Source organism: Convolutriloba macropyga, chromosome 13 (genome assembly GCF_964194025.1).
Source record: "Convolutriloba macropyga chromosome 13, txConMacr16.3, whole genome shotgun sequence".
Classification (NCBI taxonomy): domain Eukaryota; kingdom Metazoa; phylum Xenacoelomorpha; order Acoela; family Convolutidae; genus Convolutriloba; species Convolutriloba macropyga.
This window is the reverse complement of record NC_134480.1, coordinates 22,102,376-22,115,250: the sequence shown is the minus strand read 5'-3', so window position 1 is coordinate 22,115,250 and position 12,875 is coordinate 22,102,376. Positions and strand designations below refer to the sequence as shown.

The 12,875-nt window shown below is 39.8% G+C and overlaps 1 protein-coding gene across 3 annotated transcripts in view; it reads left to right on the top strand.

Moving 5' to 3' along the window:
* LOC142351789 (putative ATP-dependent RNA helicase DDX46) overlaps positions 1-12,875 on the top strand; it is a 513,331-nt gene that overhangs the window by 231,432 nt on the left and 269,024 nt on the right. The window lies entirely within an intron of this gene.

The window sequence follows — 12,875 nt, the reverse complement described above, 5'->3', positions numbered from 1 at the left end:
TCTCTACCTTGTCGACGGACCGGTGGAATCCCGATCTTTCAGTTGAAGAGATTTTCAACATGCGTATATTAACTGATTGCAACATCCTTATCAATAAGGTCTACAGGTTGTATACACTTATCCAGAAAGGATTGCACAGTGAAGTCTTTGAAGAGTTTGCGAAACGGGTAGGCGAACAAGAAGCACATAATTACATTACGGCCCTCAGAAATTCCGCATCTAAGTCTCGTTCCCCATCACTGGAATCTCGAAAAAGATCAGCCGATGCACAGCAGACTGTTGAAAACAAACGAACAAAACTAAGTTCTGTAAAGGTACGCTACCAAAGTAAAGTTATGTTTAATAAAATTGAGGTTTTCCAGTTTCACTTTCATCGATTTAAAAATGTCCCGAATTTTAGTGCTGTCCCTTTCAATCAAAAGTAGCAGATATTCTGAAAGAGGACGAGGAGAAGTTTGCCAATCTTGTCGAAATGTTCCAGAGCACCATCGTTGATTATAACGTCAAGATGGCAGTGGAAGTCAAATCAATTAACAAACTGGTATGCATAAGTTTTTAAAATGGTTTTGGACTGGAAGTTACTATAAATTTCAGTAAAAATATAATTTTTTTTCCAGCTAAAGTCTGATAAGTTGAAGAGGTTCATTGAGGAGCTTGAAATTCCTTCTGAGTATCAACCGAAGACCCCAGTTCAGCGGTTCTATAGAGGACAAGACCTATTCGAACTCGGTAACGTGTCAACTCCAGAGAAAGCAGCACTGGCACTGCGAAAAAAGTTGTGGGGTCTCGATGGGCTGACTTCTGAGATAATTTCTCCTTCAAAAACGCCAATGGAAGCGCACAGAAAGGAAGCCTCACCTGAAAGAACAGCTCTATTCAAAGGGCATATACGTAGGCTATTCGATCCAGTTAAATTTCCCGAGGCGTACGAGAATGCCAGAAAAGCTGCTAACAAGGCAGGAAAAAAACCGACTAAAATACCATAAGCGTGCAGCAAATCTTATACCTTGCAGCGAAACCAGTACAAACGAACCTCGAAATTTGGAACAAAAAGGGGGTGATGCGTCTTAAGTGTTGTTGTTTAATGCAGAAGGCTTATCATGGGACTTAGCAAATTTTTCTTGATATTTGTCAACAGGAAGTTTTTGGAATTAGAAAGTTATTGGATTGAGTTACATATTTAGAAAAACAGGCAATTCGTCATGTGTTAGTGTAATTGTTTAAATTCGTTCAGCTATTTGAAAAAATGAGTGTTTGATTGTTTCTGCAATTTGAAAACAGGCAATTCGTCATGTGTTATTGTAATTGTTTAAATTCGTTCAGCTATTTGCAAAAATGAGTGTTTGATTGTTTCTGCAATTTGAATTTGAGAGTATTTTTGATTTCAGAGAAATTTAATCGGTAATCTAAATGGTTTTGAATTTTGTGTGAGATTTCAACGAAGCCGCCTTCATTTGTGAGGCAATGCATTGTACTGTGTTACGCTTCAACTTGATTTTTTCTGCTTTCGACCACAAACCAACTTTTTCAGTATTTCAAACTAATTGCGTTGCTTTTGGTTACGACTGGATTTTGATTTTGTTTTGGTCTTTGATATTGCATAGAACCTCTCCCATTCTTCGCTCTGTTTATTATTTGATCTTCAGGTAAACAAAAATGCCACCCAAGAAAAGTGACAAAAAAAACGCGGCTATCCGAACTAACAATTTCTAAACGCAAAGAGCCTCAGGCTCCAAAAACACAGAGCGCAATCCGTTGCAAAGGAGGTAACATAATATATGAGAGGGTTGTCACAGATGCAGGCAAAACTTTTGAAGAAGGAATCAACATCAGCTCTCAAATGGCTCTAAGGAGTAATCCTCCCAAAAAGAAAAACGATTCGGACACTGAGGTTGAATCTGAGGAATTAATCAAGCAGGGTCTTGTAAAGAAAGACCACGAATGGCTTTTCGCCTCAAGTGACGCGATAGTTGTTATTAAAACAACGAGTGACTCCTGGCCTCCGAAAATGACATTTTCGCAAAAAGAAAACTTAACTGAAGACAGTGTTTGCAAGCTATTTATCGGTGGAGATGAGCAAGAGTGCAGACTGCTCTGCAAAGGACCGAGAAAGTTTCTGGAGCCCATTCGAAAGGAGTATCAGGAGGAAATAGACAAAGCCGTGGCGGTCAGCGAACTGAAAAAGAAGCTGATCAAGGCACTTCGAAACACTGCCATCATTGAAGACTTTGACTTTTTGAATGTTCTCAAGCATCCAAAGCCGAACTCCTCAGCCGACGTCCGCAGCAGTCAGTCTCGGACCTCAAATGAGTCAGTTGCAGGGCCATCGTCAAGTTATAACAATTCTTCAATCGAAACAGTTCCACAAAATTCCGAGAGCGTCTCAGGTAGCAGGTCATCTCAATCAAAACAAGCTGAAATTAGTTCAATGCAGTCCTTGGATTCTGATGGTTTTGATAAAAGTAGTTCCGAAAAAGAAAGTTGTGATGGAGAGAAATTCACAGAGTTCGTTTGCCAACACAAGAAAAGAATGAGTGACCTAATGAACGCATTTGAGATAAAAATGAAGCAGGAAAACAAAAAGAAGGCAAATTTGCTGTCATCGATCAGAGGAAAGGTAACCGTTGTTACTTAAATATTATATAACTATATTTCGGTTTCGCGGTTGCTTCGACTGCATCGTAAAGGACCAGTTTCATAGAAAAACAGGCCGAGGAAAAATGTAGGCGACTGTGTTGCGTATAGTTTTTGAAACTTTTGTTAGTAAAATATTAGATAACTTTATTTCGGTTTTGTAAATAAGTGAATCACTTATTTGTCTGCAAAATTTAGATCTAATTAAAAAATTGTAGATAGTTTTAATAAGGTTTTTTCCATTAAATGGAAAATAAAAGGCAAATTTGCTGTCATCAATCAGAGAAAAAGTAACTTAATCCTAAGACATTGTTTCTTCCCTTTCGAGAAATTCATGACAAGTTTTTAAGAAAAATAAATTGGCAGACAGTGAAACAAATTTCTCGCAAAAACCTTTATGATTGTAGACCGAATTTCTTGACGAAAAACTGACTTGGACGAGACATGGTTTCCAAAGCGTCGACGATAATGAGAGCTGGTTGCACCGTGTAGAAAGTGTGGAGCATGATGGAAAAGACCTAATGACTTTAGTTGCAGGGAACGATCCTGGTATTTTCGGGAAAGTTATTGCGGACAAATTGATTGTAAACCCTGGTCGCAAAAGAGTTTTGTTGTCCCCAAGAAGAGATGCTGAAGGCGGTGAATTTGATGCTGTTGACGACAATCTGGCGAAAAAGTTCAAAAGTTGGTTGAGATTTAAAATTATGCCTTTACTAAGCTACTCTGATAGCGTTCCATTGATCTGCTTATTTCATCAGTTTTAACTGAAGATATGGTTTTGTTGCAATATAACCGCTGTGAAACATTTTGAAATGTTCTTTTTCTGCTATTCCAGACGTTTCTTTTGGCAGTTTCATTTTTATTTTCAGTGGTGATACAACAGAAATACCCGTTGACGCCAAAACTGGCTGATGAAAAGGCCCGCAGTTCTTTTAACCAAATGAACCGAGACCAGACAAAGATCAATGCCGAAAAAAATACGGACAGTGTACAAGAACCGAGCCTGTCGCCTTTAATTGATTGACAATCATGAAGAAATTGCCAAGCTGTAGCTTATTATGAAGCAGTAAATTAATGTTAAGTGCTTTCTAGAGAAATTCGACTTGATTAATTGCTTTTTAGAGAAATTTTATCTTAATTACATCTAGAAGAGCGCTGTAAAGTGAAGTTCTGTGTGTTACGAATTAGATTTTCTAGCATTTAGACAATTGCTTGCTAATCCTTGATTTCGATCTTTGTTTTTATAACAAACTGCTTTTAAATAAATTTAGTTCATAAATTGTGGATCTTTGTAATCAACTTTTTTCCCAATAAATATAAAATTTGCAGGCTAAAAATGATCTTTTAGTTTTGTCTTATCGTTTTTTTTTATTTTTTAAAATTAAATGTCGGATTTGCGGGTTGATTGCCTGCATCGCATAGGGATCATTTTTAGTAAAATAAGGTAGGGCAAATCTAAAAAAATCATTTTTTAGTCTGCAAAAATTAAATTTATAAATTGTAGATTGTTTTAATTAGGTTTTTTCTGAAGTTTGCAGGCTAATACCATCTTTAAGATTTGTCGTATCTTATTTTATTCGAGTGAGGGGGCAATTTGTGGAGAGGGGGTAAAATGATGTAAGAATTGGGCTGCCAAGGGGGGGTAAAATGGTGTAAGAGTGAGGGGGTAATTTGTCCAGAGGGGGTAAAATGATGTAAGAGTTGGGCTGCCAAGGGGGGTAAAATGGTGTAAGAGTGAGGGGGTAATTTATTCAGAGGGGTTAAAATGAGGTAGGAGTTGGGCTGCCAAGGGGGGTAAACTGGTGTAAGAGTGAGGGGATAATTTGTTCAGAGGGGGTAAAATCTATAAGTTAATGAACGATTAGCCTGCAAAATTTAAATTTAATTCGAAAATAGTAGAACCTTTTAATTAAGTTTTTTTCCAATGAATATAAATTTCACTGGCTCAAAACAATCTTTCAGATTTGTCATATCTTATTTTATTCAAAATGGATATGTTTCTGGTCAATTTTTTATGGTTTTGCGGTTGCTTCGCCTGCATCATATAAGGGTCCGTTTCATAGATAACAGGCTGAGGAATTATGTGAGCGAGTGTGTTGCGTAAAGGTATCAAACCGTTTGTTAGAAAAAAATTAGATAACTTTATTTCGGTTTTGCGGGTTGTTTGCCTGCATCGCATAGGGATCATTCTCAGTATAAAAAGGTAAGGCAAATGTTTAAGTTGTGGTTTGAGTGTTACTTATTTTTCACCTTTTTTAATCTTAAGAATAACATGATTTCCTGCGAAAAACTAATCCTGGCTGATGCAATTGTAGCCAAAAAAAATCTGTCGAAGTTTGGTATTGAGCCCGCTGCGATGATTGATCTCAGCGCAGAAGATTACAATTTCGAATTACTTATAAAAACAGATCTCAGATTGAAAAAAGTTTTCGAAACACTCAATTGGTACTTTGAGCAATGTGTCAATTCTGGTGTTGCTGTTCAGCCCGATGGCCACGGAGGCTTTGGGCTCTTCAATAAAAGGCAGAAAAAGATGAAACCGAGATTGGAGCCGGAACTTTATCCCGTAGGTTTGCTAGAAAAAGTGCCTGTCGATCTGCAGAACCGTATCAGTGATCTATCAGTGATGCTTGCCGCGAGCAAAGGCGGGGTGGCAGAAAATGTCCTCTTGGGTGCAGTTCGCTACGCAAATCATTCTTGCAAACCAAATGCTGAGTTTTTTAGAGGGTACAGCTGTAATTTACCCTACCGATGCGTTAGACTTCGCATAATTGAAGTAATACAACCCGGCGAGGAAATAACTGTCGATTACGGGGAACAATATTTTGCTTCTGGTACAATAGCCTGCAGGTGCCCGCACACGATCAAACACGCTATGATTAGCAGCAAAATATCACAATCTACTTCCAAGGAAAAAACTGCGATAAATTCTACTGTGGTTGAACTCTCCAGTCAAGATTGCCATGCGACAGTAAACTCATACAAAATTGCTGATGAAATCTTGGACGAATTGCCATTAACATCAGGGACCATATCTGACTCCATAACTCCCAGCAAAAACTGTCTTGCACCGCAGCCTGTTTTGGAAAATTCGAACGAAAAGACTCAAGAAGAAGAAGCTGTAAGCTCTAACTTTTCTTCAGCTGCCCAGTTCTCCGCAGAAAGTCCGACTGACTCAAATCAAGAGCCAGAAAGTCAACAGATGAGACCATTAGCTTCATACGCTGTGAAAACGAAACGTAAGCGGAAAATTCAGACAACACTCTCTGTAGACTCGGCGAAAAAAATTGTCTCGTTTATGGACCAAACACAAAAGGAGATCAGCGAACAAGATTTTAGTCATGAAGACGAAAATGCTCCATCATGTTCGAAGCAGACAAATTTTTTTACCGAGCAAAGTCACGCACGCGCACCTGTTGTTGCTGAGGATCCTCTAGCGCCAGATATCACCAATTGTGTTGATTCAAGTATTTCATTTGATTTGCGACATTCAGCAGATATAGATTCTTCTCCCAGTGAACATAACATTTCAGAAGAAGAAAGTACGGACGATACAAATCAAACTCGGGGGTTTCACTTTGGTAACAAAAGACTTCATGAGAAAAGCAGCATCAGCGTGCAAAATACTTTGATCTCATTTTTAGCAATTGCATCGAAGCACTGTTGTTCCGACGAGCTTATATTTGATCTTTTGAAGAGAGAACAGATTATGCATGGAGAGTCATCAATTCCAAAACCAAGGTCTTTAAAGAAATTGATACCAGATGTTTTCAATAAGTATGTAATGAAATCTTTGCACTTCAATAATGGCGACCTCATTCTTCTTGACTTCAACTATCAGCTCCAGCGTGTTGTAGAAGATAATATTGATGAGATCATCAAGTACAATGATGTCAACAAACAGTTTTTAGATTTAGTTGTTTCGAATACAATTATTGAAAATACGCTTAGTTTAAAACTAATTTTAAATATTGACGGTGCCGTTGTTCGTGAATCCTGCTCCGAATCTGCATATCCTGTTTGGGTAGCAATTGCCAACCTTCCTCCAAAAAGAAGAGCGGCATTCAAAAACATAATACTGTGTTCCATTTGGTATGGAAATTCGGATTTAGTTTGGGATGAAATTTTTAATCATTTCCAGTCGGAAACAAACAAATCATTCACCGTAAGTCACAACGGCCGACAGTTAACCGTAAAACCGATCACAGTGCTATTTATTGCAGATCTCGTCTGCAAGGCAAAAGCCCTGAATATGAAAAAATGTAACGGATTTTATGGGTGCAGTCTTTGTGTTGTTCGTGGAAAGAGAAAATTTGGTGCTCATTGCTATCCTCACACAGATTCCATAGAGATGCGTGATCCAAGGCAACATCAGCGAATGGCCGATTTGGCTGAGAGTGGAATTGTTGAAAAAACCCTACTGAAAATAATGACACAGAGATTCAAACAAAAGGAGTCTTAGGTGCCTCAAAGCTATTTGAGATCATTGAAAACCTCCCCCTCAGTAGTCCCGTGGACACTATGCATCAAAGCTTGAAAGGAGTTGCCAAAGACATGTTAGAGTTCATCTGTTCTGTTGTAGGAGACACGACTTTTATTGATATCTCAACAAGTCGTCTTCGTCTGCCAGATGTTTTCAAAAGAAGTGTGCGGTCTCTTAGGCTTTTACATCTTTTCAAGGCAAACGAACTGAAATTTTTCCTGCTCTATTTGTCTCCAATTGTGTTTTCTAGCCGCCTACTCGAAGATTCGAATGGTGCTTTTATTTTGCGAAACCTCCAATACCTTGTATTCTCGCTAAGATGTCTCTACGACTCAAGTCGTTACTCAGAAATATGTGGACTGCTGTTGGAGGCGTTTTGTCTAAATATGTCAAAAAAATACCCTTTGAGAAAATTTGATTCAATAAACTTTCACTTATTGCGTCACCTGTCGTGGCAAACCGAGTTCTTTGGCCCTCTGTGGTGTACGTCAGCTTCGATGTTTGAATCTGCAAATCACCATTTAGTTCAACCGGTTACAGGCACTGTCAATACATGCAAGCTATTAGCACAAAGATACGTACGTAATAAAGAAATTTTGGCAAGCAAAATTGTAGATGATCCTCTTCGTGAAATGATAGAGGAAACGAAGTTGAATTCAATGCCAAAAAATTTCGATTACAGTGCCAGGTGTAATAATGAGTATTCGAGTATGATTTTGGAATCGTATCCAGGATCTCATGTATACACGCGCTCGGCTGAACCTTTTTTTCTGCAATCAGCCTCTTACGGTCGATCACAAGCCAACAGTTTTGTTCAGCTAAATGACGAAGATAACTTTTTAGTGGGCCAAATTATGATGTTCTTTGAAACTGAAGAAACAAAGTATTGTCTTCTGCAATTGTACGAAATCCTTGAGAAAGTAGAGTTGGACTTAAGTAATACTCCTTTTTCTGATTATCAAACTTGTTTTGAGCCAATTGGATACATTGTGGAACAAAGTTCACAATTTTTGTTCAAGCGTCTTGATACTATAAGTGCTAAACTCATCTATTTTGAATTTGGTGACTTGATCTACCTATTGACACTGATGGTCCATTTCGAACATGATTAAAGGGGCATGTTTGTTGTTAATAGCCGCACAGCGATAGCTGGGTCTATTATTGGCCTTCTCTTGGTTTTTTTACGACTCGAACAGGAGTAATGAGATTCTACAGGTTTTTTTTTAGCAGAAACCAAGTTTGTTCATGACTTGAATTTTGACTTCTTTCTGTTCGAGCATTTACCTCCGTTTTTGATTGTTGACTTCTGTTTTCGAACATTGGACTTTAACAATAGCTTAGTTTGTAATGTAAAGCAATTGGTAAAATTCTGTAATTCAAGGTGAAGAGGTCAATTTGAGAAAATAAGATCCCATTTAACTACCTACCCCCCCCCCCAAAAAAACTACCCCGCCCCACATACCTACCCCCCCCCCCCCAACGTACATACCCCCCACAACCCCAACGTACCTCCCCCCCACGTACCTACTACCTACCTACCCCCCCCCCCAAGTACCAACCTACCCCCCCCCCAAGTACCAACCTACCCCCCCCCACCACGTACCTACCTACCCCCCCCCACCACCACCACGTACCTACCTAACCCCCCCACCCCTGCAACGTACCTACCTGTGTGTCACTCTAAATAAAGGTTATTTGGGAGCAGATAACAAAAGCGGCAATAAATTAAACAGATTCTTAATCAAAATATAACATCTCAGCACTTAGTTTTTTTGTCTGTTTCTCTTCTGTTTTTATCTTTTTGAGACTGCAGATCTACGAAGCTATTGCGGCTATTTTCTGGCAATCTGCCAGCTATGTTTTTTGTTTTTGTCCTTGAATTTAGAACTTAAATTTACCATTTAATGTCTTTTCTTGCAACTGAATGAATTTTCTCCAAGAACGAATTTGGTGACTTGAATTTTGAATTTGGTGACTTGATCTACCTATTGACACTGATGGTCCATTTCGAACATGATTAAAGGGGCATGTTTGTTGTTTTTGTTTTATTCCTTGAATTTAGAACTTAAATTTACCGTTTAATGTCTTTTCTTGCAACTGATTGAATTTTTATACTCCAAGAACGAGAAAAACCTATGAATTAATACATTCGTGGTACTTTCAGGTGTTTGATTTATTAAAAAGTTTCAAACAACAATACTATCTAATCCTCAGTTTGAAAATGTTCCAGTCAACACTTGTTTTCAACGGTCGTCGGTTGATTTGTAAACTTGTGAAACCTGAACCTACAGATCAGGTGAAACCCTCAGAGGAATGTTCAAAGCTGAAAAATGAAATTGATCTTCTCAAAGCTGAAATTTCGGCCTTGCGCGCTCGCGTGAACACACTTGAAGAAACTGGGGCGTTCACCATTGAAGAGAATCCTTTCAATGACGATTCATTTACGACGACGGCGTCAGTACATTCCTCCGAGCAGAGTGATGGATTGTTGACTGATCCGCTTATTCTATATGGGATGCAAAATGGCCATTAAGAACTGTGCTGAGGTCACAGCAGTTTATTTACATTAATGGAACTGCACTGAGAACATATTTTAGTTGAAGAACAAAATTAGATATTTTCTTTGCTGTGATTTAAACTTGTTTGCCGTTTTTGTCAAATGGCATTTTTATTTTGGAATCAATGACTAAAGCATTTATACACTATCAGATTCCTAATCTTAGAAGTATTTATACACTATCAGATAGAGATAATTTAGACTTTCTTTTATAACCTTTCTTTTGCGTTTTGCAGCTTGTTTTTGTCTTTAAAAAAACTTTTTGATGCTTTCAACCAAAATAAAATCTGATCTGAAATAACTTTTGCCTTATCGTTTTTATTTATTTTTTAAAATTAAATGTCGGATTTGCGGGTTGATTGCCTGCATCGCATAGGGATCATTTTTAGGGGGGTAAAATGGTGTAAGAGTGAGGGGGTAATTTGTCCAGAGGGGGTAAAATGAGGTAAGAGTCGGGCTGCCAAGGGGGGTAAAATGGTGTAAGAGAGAGGGGGTAATTTGTCCAGAGGGGGTAAAATGATGTACGAGTTGGGCTGCCAAGGGGGGTAAAATGGTGTAAGAGTGAGGGGGTAATTTGTCCAGAGGGGGTAAAATGAGGTAAGAGTCGGGCTGCCAAGGGGGGTAAAATGGTGTAAGAGTGAGGGGGTAATTTGTCCAGAGGGGGTAAGAGTCGGGCTGCCAAGGGGGGTAAAATGGTGTAAGAGTGAGGGGGTAATTTGTCCAGAGGGGGTAAAATGAGGTAAGAGTCGGGCTGCCAAGGGGGGTAAAATGGTGTAAGAGTGAGGGGGTAATTTGTCCAGAGGGGGTAAAATGATGTAAGAGTCGGGCTGCCAAGGGGGGTAAAATGGTGTAAGAGTGAGGGGGTAATTTGTCCAGAGGGGGTAAAATGATGTAAGAGTCGGGCTGCCAAGGGGGGTAAAATGGTGTAAGAGTGAGGGGGTAATTTGTCCAGAGGGGGTAAAATGAGGTAAGAGTCGGACTGCCAAGGGGGGTAAAATGGTGTAAGAGTGAGGGGGTAATTTGTCCAGAGGGGGTAAAATGATGTAAGAGTTGGGCTGCCAAGGGGGGTAAAATGGTGTAAGAGCGAGGGGGTAATTTGTCCAGAGGGGGTAAAATGAGGTAAGAGTCGGGCTGCCAAGGGGGGTAAAATGGTGTAAGAGTGAGGGGGGTAATTTGTCCAGAGGGGGTAAAATGAGGTAAGAGTCGGGCTGCCAAGGGGGGTAAAATGGTGTAAGAGTGAGGGGGTAATTTGTCCAGAGGGGGTAAAATGATGTAAGAATTGGGCTGCCAAGGGGGGTAAAATGGTGTAAGAGTGAGGGGGTAATTTGTCCAGAGGGGGTAAAATGATGTAAGAGTCGGGCTGCCAAGGGGGGTAAAATGGTGTAAGAGTGAGGGGGTAATTTGTCCAGAGGGGGTAAAATGAGGTAAGAGTCGGGCTGCCAAGGGGGGTAAAATGGTGTAAGAGTGAGGGGGTAATTTGTCCAGAGGGGGTAAAATGAGGTAAGAGTCGGGCTGCCAAGGGGGGTAAAATGGTGTAAGAGTGAGGGGGTAATTTGTCCAGAGGGGGTAAAATGAGGTAAGAGTCGGGCTGCCAAGGGGGGTAAAATGGTGTAAGAGTGAGGGGGTAATTTGTCCAGAGGGGGTAAAATGAGGTAAGAGTCGGGCTGCCAAGGGGGGTAAAATGGTGTAAGAGTGAGGGGGTAATTTGTCCAGAGGGGGTAAAATGATGTAAGAGTCGGGCTGCCAAGGGGGGTAAAGTGGTGTAAGAGTGAGGGGGTAATTTGTCCAGAGGGGGTAAAATGATGTAAGAGTCGGGCTGCCAAGGGGGGTAAAATGGTGTAAGAGTGAGGGGGTAATTTGTCCAGAGGGGGTAAAATGATGTAAGAGTCGGGCTGCCAAGGGGGGTAAAATGGTGTAAGAGTGAGGGGGTAATTTGTCCAGAGGGGGTAAAATGAGGTAAGAGTCGGGCTGCCAAGGGGGGTAAAATGGTGTAAGAGTGAGGGGGTAATTTGTCCAGAGGGGGTAAAATGAGGTAAGAGTCGGGCTGCCAAGGGGGGTAAAATGGTGTAAGAGTGAGGGGGTAATTTGTCCAGAGGGGGTAAAATGAGGTAAGAGTCGGGCTGCAAGGGGGGTAAAATGATGTAAGAGTGGGGCTGCAATGGGAGGATTTTTTAGGAAAATGCAGCTCAAAACTCTTACGTCTTTTTGGGCTGCATTGGGCTTCCAAGGGGGTAAAATGGTGTAAGAGTGGGGGGTTAATTTGTCTTTTACCCCCTCACTCTTACACCATTTTACCCCCCTTGGAAGCCCAATGCAGCCCAAAAAGACGTAAGAGTTTTAAGCTGCATTTTCCTAAAAAATCCTCCTATTGCAGCCCCACTCTTACATCAATTTGGGCGGAAAAATTCAACCCGGGATGTTTTTCAACTCATACAGAGTATTAATCTACATCTTAGATTTCGAATCCAAACTAATAATCCAATACGACAAAATATTGCTTGTTGTAGTCCAGGTACTGATGCCATTTTATCTGGCTTGTTGCACAAGAATTGCAGTTTTCAGCGCTGATTGTGGCTAGTTTGCTGAAAAAAAAACAAAAACTGACCACTAAAAACTGCAGATCATACAAAATTGTAACGCTAAAATTACCGCTAACATTTCAGCCTGGAATTTTTTTTTTCAAAAATTGCAGTTTTCCGAAAAATTGCAGTTTTTACTACTGCTTATAGGAGTAAATTGAAAAAATCACGGCTTAAGATGAAAGATTTAAGTTGAAAATGAAAGATCTTTCGTTTTCAACTTCATATTTCATCTTAAGCGGTGATTTTTTTCCACCACTGACAACTGTAGCTCTTATAGTTAATACACTAATCGCCTCACTCTAATCTTCTAAATTCTGAACAAATTAAAGCAAAATAGATGGCTTCTGAATTGGTTGACTTCGTTGTTTTTCATAAATTATTGTCATTTCTATATGTTGTAGAAAGTGAACAATTTTTTGAAGGTTTGAATAAACAAAAATCGTATCGCTTTGGCCTTGTCGTTTTGTTTCAACTCATGCTGTTGTTGAAACTTCAATGCGTTATCTAATAATGATCTGACAATAAAATGATCACACATATTGTTGTCAATTCAGTTAATTTTAGTAAGTACACCAGCATCTGTAAGCGTTGGCTGGCCACAACCCCCCGCACACGTTTC